Source organism: Oryctolagus cuniculus, chromosome 7 (genome assembly GCF_051225735.1).
Source record: "Oryctolagus cuniculus isolate XC-2025 breed Fujian yellow rabbit chromosome 7, ASM5122573v1, whole genome shotgun sequence".
Lineage (NCBI taxonomy): Eukaryota > Metazoa > Chordata > Mammalia > Lagomorpha > Leporidae > Oryctolagus > Oryctolagus cuniculus.
The window spans coordinates 46,053,408-46,061,066 of NC_142873.1; the positions used below are offsets into that span (position 1 = coordinate 46,053,408).

The 7,659-nt window shown below is 48.6% G+C and overlaps 1 non-coding gene across 1 annotated transcript; it reads right to left on the reverse strand.

The window, feature by feature from the left end:
• Positions 1-4,476: 4,476 nt before the first annotated feature.
• Positions 4,477-6,898, reverse strand: LOC103350052 (uncharacterized). Its single transcript, XR_007924286.3, has 2 exons — positions 6,850-6,898; positions 4,477-5,123 (listed from the first exon to the last, which is right to left on the reverse strand). It is a non-coding gene; the product is annotated as an uncharacterized LOC103350052 (transcript).
• Positions 6,899-7,659: the final 761 nt, after the last annotated feature.

Consider the following 7,659-nt stretch of genomic DNA (forward strand, 5'->3'; position numbering starts at 1 on the left):
AGTCACGCCCCTGCCTCCTAGACAGGGAAGCACCCAGATGTCAACTCATCTGAGTTAGGCATAGGTCATAAATCAGCAGCATGGTTGCCATAGCGTGAGGACTCATTTTCAAACCTTGGCTGTTAGGTTCAAATTGGCTGATTAGCATTTCAATAGGAGAAATGTTTAATGACAAAGGAGTGGTTTTTTGAGGTCACCCATCCATCCATCAAGGACATCTGTTCTCATGTCCTCCCATGATCTCAGGGAATAGGAGGAAGCGTGGCTGAGATCTATGGGAGGGAGCTCCAACTCTATCAACTTCCCTCTGCTCCTCAACCCTACACTTCCTTCTGGAGATGGAAGTTTTCACATTAGTAATTTTAAGTTTGTTCCCCTTCATTTCAAAACCTTTATGTTGTATTATAAATTAATTTTTAAAAGATTTATTTATTTACTCAAAAGTTAGAGAGAAGAAGGGGGAGAGAGAGAGAGAGAGAGAGAGAGAGAGAGAGAGATCTTCCATCTGCTGGTTCACTAGTCCAGGTGGAACCCAGGAACCATCTGGATCTCCCATATGGTGCAGGGGCCCAAGCACTTGGGGCATCTTTTGCTGCTTTTCCCAGGCCATTAGCAGGGAGCTGGATCAGAAGTGAAACAGCGGGGACTCGAACTGGCACCCACATGGGATGCCGACACTGCAGGTGGCTGGCACCATGCCATCCCCTGTGAATTACTTTAAATATACAATTAGAAGAAAATATTTATAATTCCTAATTCATTGAGAAATAAAATTATTTTGAGTGAATAAAGGAAGAGAAAATATAAAAAGTTATAAATGTATTTTAATACTTAAAATTTATGTAGCAAGCAGAACCTTGAAAAAGGTGGAAAGAAGTTGGGGAAAATGACAACATAAAAGTATTTGCTAGGAATACCTAGAAGCAGCTCTCACAAGGCAATAGGAGGCATGCAAACAAGCCAACAGAAAAGAGTCAAACCCAGGGACAGGTCTGCGTCTGTTACAAGGGGTCTATCCAACTTACCTACTTACTGCCCAAGAACTCAGTGTTAAACATGAGTGGAATTGGGTGCTCCTGCTTCAATAATAAGTGTAGTTATTCTGAGTGACAATATGACAATTCGTTCAAGACATACTTTGTGGTATGTAAACTAAATAAAATAAAAAGGGCCATACTCTGCTACAGTGCTTGCACATCTAGGGATTTAGATCTAAGGATATAAAGAAACACAAAGAAGAGACTACATGCATGATAATGCTCACAGTAACACATTAGAAATATTAAGAGTTTAGCAGGTTTTCAGCTGCAAGACCAACAGGTGCAATCGTATGTCTTTGAAAGTAATAGAAGATTAAAAGATCCTTTTTTAAGATAACAGCAAAAATACATGTTATGTAGTAATAAACATTTTTAAGTGAGCCATCAGTAGTCAGGAAAATGGATTAACAACAGTAATAAGACTATTTCATACTCATTGTTGGAAAATGATACAAGTGGGGCTGGCACTGTGGCATGGTGGGTAAGGCTGCCGCTTGCAGTGCTGGCATCCCATATGGGTACCAGTTCAAGTCATGGTTGCTCCACTTCTGATCCAGCTCTCTGCTATGGCCTGGGAAAGCAGTGGAAATTGGCCCAAGTACTTGGGCCCCTGCACCTGCCTGGGAGACCCAGAGGAACTCCTGGCTCCTGGATTCCAATCGGCACAGCTCTGGTGGCTGTTGCAGCCATCTGGGGAGTGAAACAGTGGATCGAAGACCTCTCTCTCCCTCTCTCTCTCTCTCTCTCTCTCTCTCTCCCTCTACCTCAGCCTCTGCCTCTCTATAACTCTACCTTTCAAATAAATAAATCTTTTAAAAAAATGAAACAAGTATCTGACATCACCAAGTGTTGCCAGTATTAATAGAGGAAGTGTTAGCTGGGTATTAATGTGACAGTACAGGAGCCAGCGCCGTGGCTCGCTTGGTTAATCTTCCACCTGCGGCACCGGCATCCCATATGGGCATTGGGTTCTAGCCCCGGTTGCTCCTCTTCCAGTCCAGCTCTCTGCTGTGGCCCAGGAAGGCAGTGGAGGATGGCCCAAGTGCTTGGGTGCCTGCACCCTCGTTGGAGACCAGGAGGAGGCACCTCGCTCCTGGCTTCGGATCTGCGTAGTTTCAGTCATAGCGGCCATTTGGAGGTGAATCAGCGGAAGGAAGACCTATCTCTCTGTCTCTCTCTCTCACTGTCCAACTCTATCTGTCAAATAAATAAATAAATTTTAAAAAATAAATAAAATAATGTGACAGTACATCATGAAGTTAAACATGAGCGCATCCACAATTCAGCCATGCTGGTCCTTGGCACACATCCTGGAAAAGCTGTCCAACACAAAGACAATAGGTAGAGAATTTTTAATAACAGGATTGTTCAGAATGGCAACAGAGTTGGAAACAACATAAACATTCCCTGACAAGAAACTGTTAATAAATAGCAGTGCCATTGTAAGGTGGCACAGCAGTACAGAATGAACTAAATTGCACTGATTAACAGTGGCAGAGCCCCTGAAACACTACTGATTTGAAAATGGCTGATTCAGCAATCATTGCTTACTCAAATAAATGCTTTAAATGTTCATTGCATCTCAGCTACCTTTTAACAGCTCCCACACGTAGGAAGCAGAGAAGCAAAGTTCAACCACACTGCCTGACTAGTTTCTGGTCAAGGGGACAATCGTGGGGATTCTGCAGAGAGCTTCCTCCTTGTCTTTAGGGCACACCTGGCACTGAGACATCTGCCAGTCCCCGCCTAAGTGTCTCAGGTCCTTGGAACTTTTGAGAGTGAGAAAGAGGAAGACCATGTTGCCACCGCTAGAGGGAGCACCGTGAGAATGCCTGTCTTCCATGGAGGGCCATACTTAGGTTAAAGTGCAGGCTAGCCTGATCTAGGGAGCCCACAGAGTGAGGGAAGAGACTCATCCCTCGTCCCTAGGAAGTCCCCAGTATGGTGCAACACCCCTCTCCCCTACACTTAAAGAGCCCTTCACCCGGGGCCTAAAATCCTGCCTGTGCCCTTGATCCTGGGGTGGCAGGAGCTACGACGTTCAGAGACTCAGACTACCCTTCCCTAGGGACTCAGGGCCAGACAGGGGAGGGAAAACGCATCTGAGACAGTCCCGGGAGGAAAAGATACAAGGGCACAGTAGGAGGAGAGCAGATAACTTGAGGATATTATTGATAAAAAAAAGTTGTAGTGCTCAAGTTCAAGTACTGTGGAAGTAGAGGAAAACCAGGGAGGCTCCCAGGAAAAGCAGAAGACCGGCAGACGTCACCCGAAACCTAAAGCTGCATCCAACTGTGAGGACTGACGTAGGCACAGGGGCAGGGGGCTTTCAGGGGACCAGGCAGTGTGTCCAAGCTTCCGACACTGCATCGAGATTGCTTGGTGTGTGGGTTTGTGTGCCTGTGCAGGTGATTTTTTATTTTGTTTGTATAGGCAGTGCTGACACTAGAAACTTTGAGGTCTGTTTGCAGGCACTGACTCCATGTCATAGCAGTTTGCCTTTGTAAAGCATTTGTCATCCTTGTCTGAAGACGATCGTGGTAAAATGCGGTAGTAGAATAGGGGTGGGGAGATGGAAGGTTTCAGGAAGAGGGTCGTGCCTGTGTCCCTACCTGCTTCCGGAGTTTATTACTGCTCAGCTTCAAGCCCTCTGGTGGACATCTGGCCTTAGGTTACGGTTGAGACTCCGCAAGACATTCTTCCCTTGCAGTTGCCTCACAGCAGCCAGTAGGGGGAGCTAGGAAGAGTTTGAAAGTTGGCCAAGAATCCAAACTCCTATCTGCTTCCTGTTTGCCTCCTGGCACTTTACCGCGGCAGCCCAGCAGAGTTGCCTATACCCACAGGGTTGCTAGTAATAGAAACTATGAAGTTCTGCTTCTTATTGTAAACATTATGCAGCCAGGGCGGTGGTGCATGGGGCTCAGCAGCTGCAGGCGACACCAGTGTCCCATACTGCAGTGTCAGTCTGCAGCCCAGCTGCTCTGCTTCCGAGCCGACTCCCTGCTCATGTCCTTAGCAAAACAGCGGAAGTTGGCCCTAATGCTTGGGCCCCTGTGACCCATGTGGGAGGCTTGGATGGGGTTCCAGGCTCTGGTGTCGGCATGGCTCAGCTCCAACAGTTGCAGCCATTTGGGAAGAGGATGGGATTTCTCTCTCTCTCTCTGCTTTTCAAATAAATCTTTACATATAAACAAATACAGTAAACATCGTAATTTCTGTGTCCCTCCTTGATCCTGGCTGATCTACTGAGAGCTTGTTTTAGCTTTAATGAGGACAAGGACTTGAAGGAGCTGGGTGCACAAGGATTCTGGGAGTCTTGAATCCCAGCAGTGCTACCACAGGGCACAGACGACAAGGGCAGGCTGAGCCGAGACCAGACATGTTCATCTGCCTCGGCACATTTCCAAACAAGAGAAAAGCAGCCTAGGACAAGTCGGTGAGTGGATGGTTTATTTTATTGTTTGACTTAACGCAGTGCACTGACAAGGAAGGAATCTGGGGAATGACATAAGTAGCTGGGTTCCTGGGCAGCTGCAGAGAGTTTTGGGAGAAGACAGAGATTTCTGGGTGTCAGGTCAGAGGAGTCTTCCAAGGCAGTGTTTGAAGTCTTCAATAAAAGTCTCAGCAACACAGCCAGGCCCAAGGAAGATGCAGTTGCCCCTTTCATTCCTCTAATTCTGCTTTTCCAGGCTCAGGGTCCCCCTCAGCAGCAGTCCCCAGATGACTGGCTGCCGCCCCCTCCGCAGCAGCTGGAGCCCCCCGAGGGCTGGCTGCAGCAGCCTGAGCTCTGCTGTCTGCGGCGGTGCGACCTGCGGGGCCTGTGGTGGCTCAGGCAGCAGCCGCCGCCCCCAGAGCTGCAGCAGCCCCCACCCCCAGAGCTGCAGCAGCCCCCACCCCCAGAGCCACAGCAGCCCCCGGAGCTGGAGATGCAGCAGGAGGACACTGGAGGACACTTAGGGGGACACTTTGGGGGGCATTTGGGGGCTTGGCACTTGGGAGGGCACTTGGGGGGGCACTTGGGAGGGGGCTGGCACTGCTGCTGGCTCTGCTGGCAGGACATCTGGGCAGGCGGGCGTTCGGGATCTGAGGGGAAATCACACAGCATGTCAGACCAGGCCACAGAGGCCACCCCACCCTTCATTTTCAGCATCACTCCCAGTCCTTCATCTTGAAAGTTCTGTGATCACGCCCAGGAAAATCCCCTCTGATTTTTTATCACTCTTAATGGAGTGTCTAGGGCTCTCCTTCACAGAGGCTCCTTTCAAACATCTGGGACCTCGCCACGCAATAGCATATCCAAATATGTACAGAAAATTGGTGATCCTCAGAACCCCCAAAGTGTGGGAGAAAAGACCAGGAAATAGATGGGCTCCAGTCCGGCACTCATTCTACCACTTCACCAAGAATTTTGAAAATGTCCAAAATAGGGACCAGTTTGAGGCCTCATTAAAGGAAAAGGAGAAAAAAAAAATCCCTGTTTGAACTTCCGCCATGCTTTGGTTTTGCAGGAATACATAAAACTGCAGCTGTAAGGCTTCTTAGAGTCAGGTTATTCCAACAATCTCTATCAGTCAATGAAGAAACTGAAGTCTGAAGCCCAGAGGGGAATCCACCGTGCAGGGCCGTTTACCACTCTGCCCAGCTGACTCTGCCTCCCAGGCACCATCACAGGACTGCTCAGCTCCCTTGTGGGCCTCCTCCTGCACTATGGGCCTTTCCGCTTAGCCTAGCCAGAGCCACGTGGGTCTCTGATCCTGTCTTCCTTTATACCAATTACTCAGCATATTTTATGTAAAAATGAGTATGACTGGGGCTGGCGCTGTTAGGTAGTGGGTAAAACCGCTGCCTGTGGTGTCGGCATCCCATAACGATGCTGGTTCAAGTTCCAACTGCTCCACTTCCCATCCAGCTCCCTGCTAATGAGCCTGAGAAAGCAGCGGAAGATGGCCCAGGTCCTTGGGCCCCTGCCACCCATGTGGGAGACCTGGAAGAAGCTCTGGGCTCCTTGGTTCAGATCAGCCCATCCTGGGGCGTTGCAGCCATTGGGGGAGTGAACCAGCAGATGGAAGACCTCTCTCCCTCTCTGTCTCTACCCTTCCTTCTTTCTCTCTGTAATGCTGCCTTTCAAATAAATAAATAAATCTTTTTTTAAAAAAAAATTAGTATGACTGTATTTCTAAGATTCTATTCCTGCTATACGCCGCACTCCTCCACAATCTAGTGGCCAATATTTCCAATATTCCCTAAAACCAGAGAAGCACTCTGCTGTTGAAAACACCCTGGAGGGTGAGTGTCTTGCTGCACTAGGTCAGCTGTCGCTTGGGCACCCACATCCCAAATCAGAGAGCCTGGCTTTGAGTCCAGGCTTCTCTTGCAATTTCAGCTAATGCACACCCTGGAAGGTGATGGCTCAAGTCCTTGGGTCCTTGCCACCTATGTAGGAGATCTGGATTGATTTCTGGGTTCCTGGCTTCAGCCAGACCCAGCTCCAGCTGTTGCAAGTATTTAGGGAGTGAACCAGTGGATGTAAGATCTCTGTCTGTCTTTGTCTCTTTCTGTGTGTCTCTCTTTCAACTGAAAAAATGAAAATAAATAAATAAAAACATGAAAACATCTTGGCTTCTCTAAACCTGTAGCATCTGGCCCCCAGATCTTCCCACCCCATCTTTATCCTCCTTTTCAGAATCTCTAGCCTGCCCCCACTTGCCAGTCAACTCCACATCTGCCACAGCCTGCCCAGCCTCCCCGCCTGCCCTGTTCTGAGCATCCCTCCAGGAAGCCTCCACTCCCGTCCGCAGTGCACACTTACCAGGTAGCAGGCAGCACGGGGTTCGTGGTACCTCAGGAGGTGAGCAGATGAGGAGCTCTGCCTCTGGCTCCCTTTTATCCTGGCCTTGGGCCCTGCCCCCGATGTGTATGACAAGCCCTGGCCAGGGGAGGACCCACTTCCTGACACCCCCACGATCCAGTGACAGCTAATGACCAATGGCTGGTCCTCACCTGCCTCCATCCATGGAGCTCAGGGGTGTGGCAGAATCCTTAGTCTGAATTCCATGGTGCTGGAATTAGACTTGGCTAATTCTGAAGAATGCTGGTAGCATTACTAACACATTCTACTCACTGTTTTACCCTCATTAGAAAAAAGTTCTGAATTCCAAAACACATCTACCACCAAGGATTTCAGGTAAGGGTCACTGGAGCAACACAGGAATCTAGCCTCTTTCGGGAGAAGTGACTTAGCTCCAGTAATCACTGCTTTGGCTAGGAGCTCCTTGTTGTCCAGTCTGTCTGACAAATTCTCAGACTTAATCAAGCTTCAGGGTCTGCCTGTGTTGAGCTGATACTCTGGAGTTTTCCCAACTCATGATCATGCCATTGGCTCTAATTCAGAGTGAATTTTTTTTTTAAGATTTATTTTATTTATTTGAAAGACAGTTACAGATAAATGTAAAGACAGAGAGAAAAGTCTTCCATCCAATGGTTCACTCCCCAGATCGCCTCAATAGCCGGAGCAGAGCTGGTCCGAAGCCAGGAGCCAGGAGCCAAGAGCTTATTCTGGGTCTCCCACATGGGTGCAGGGGCCCTAGGATTTGGGCCATCTTCCACTGCTTTCCCAGGC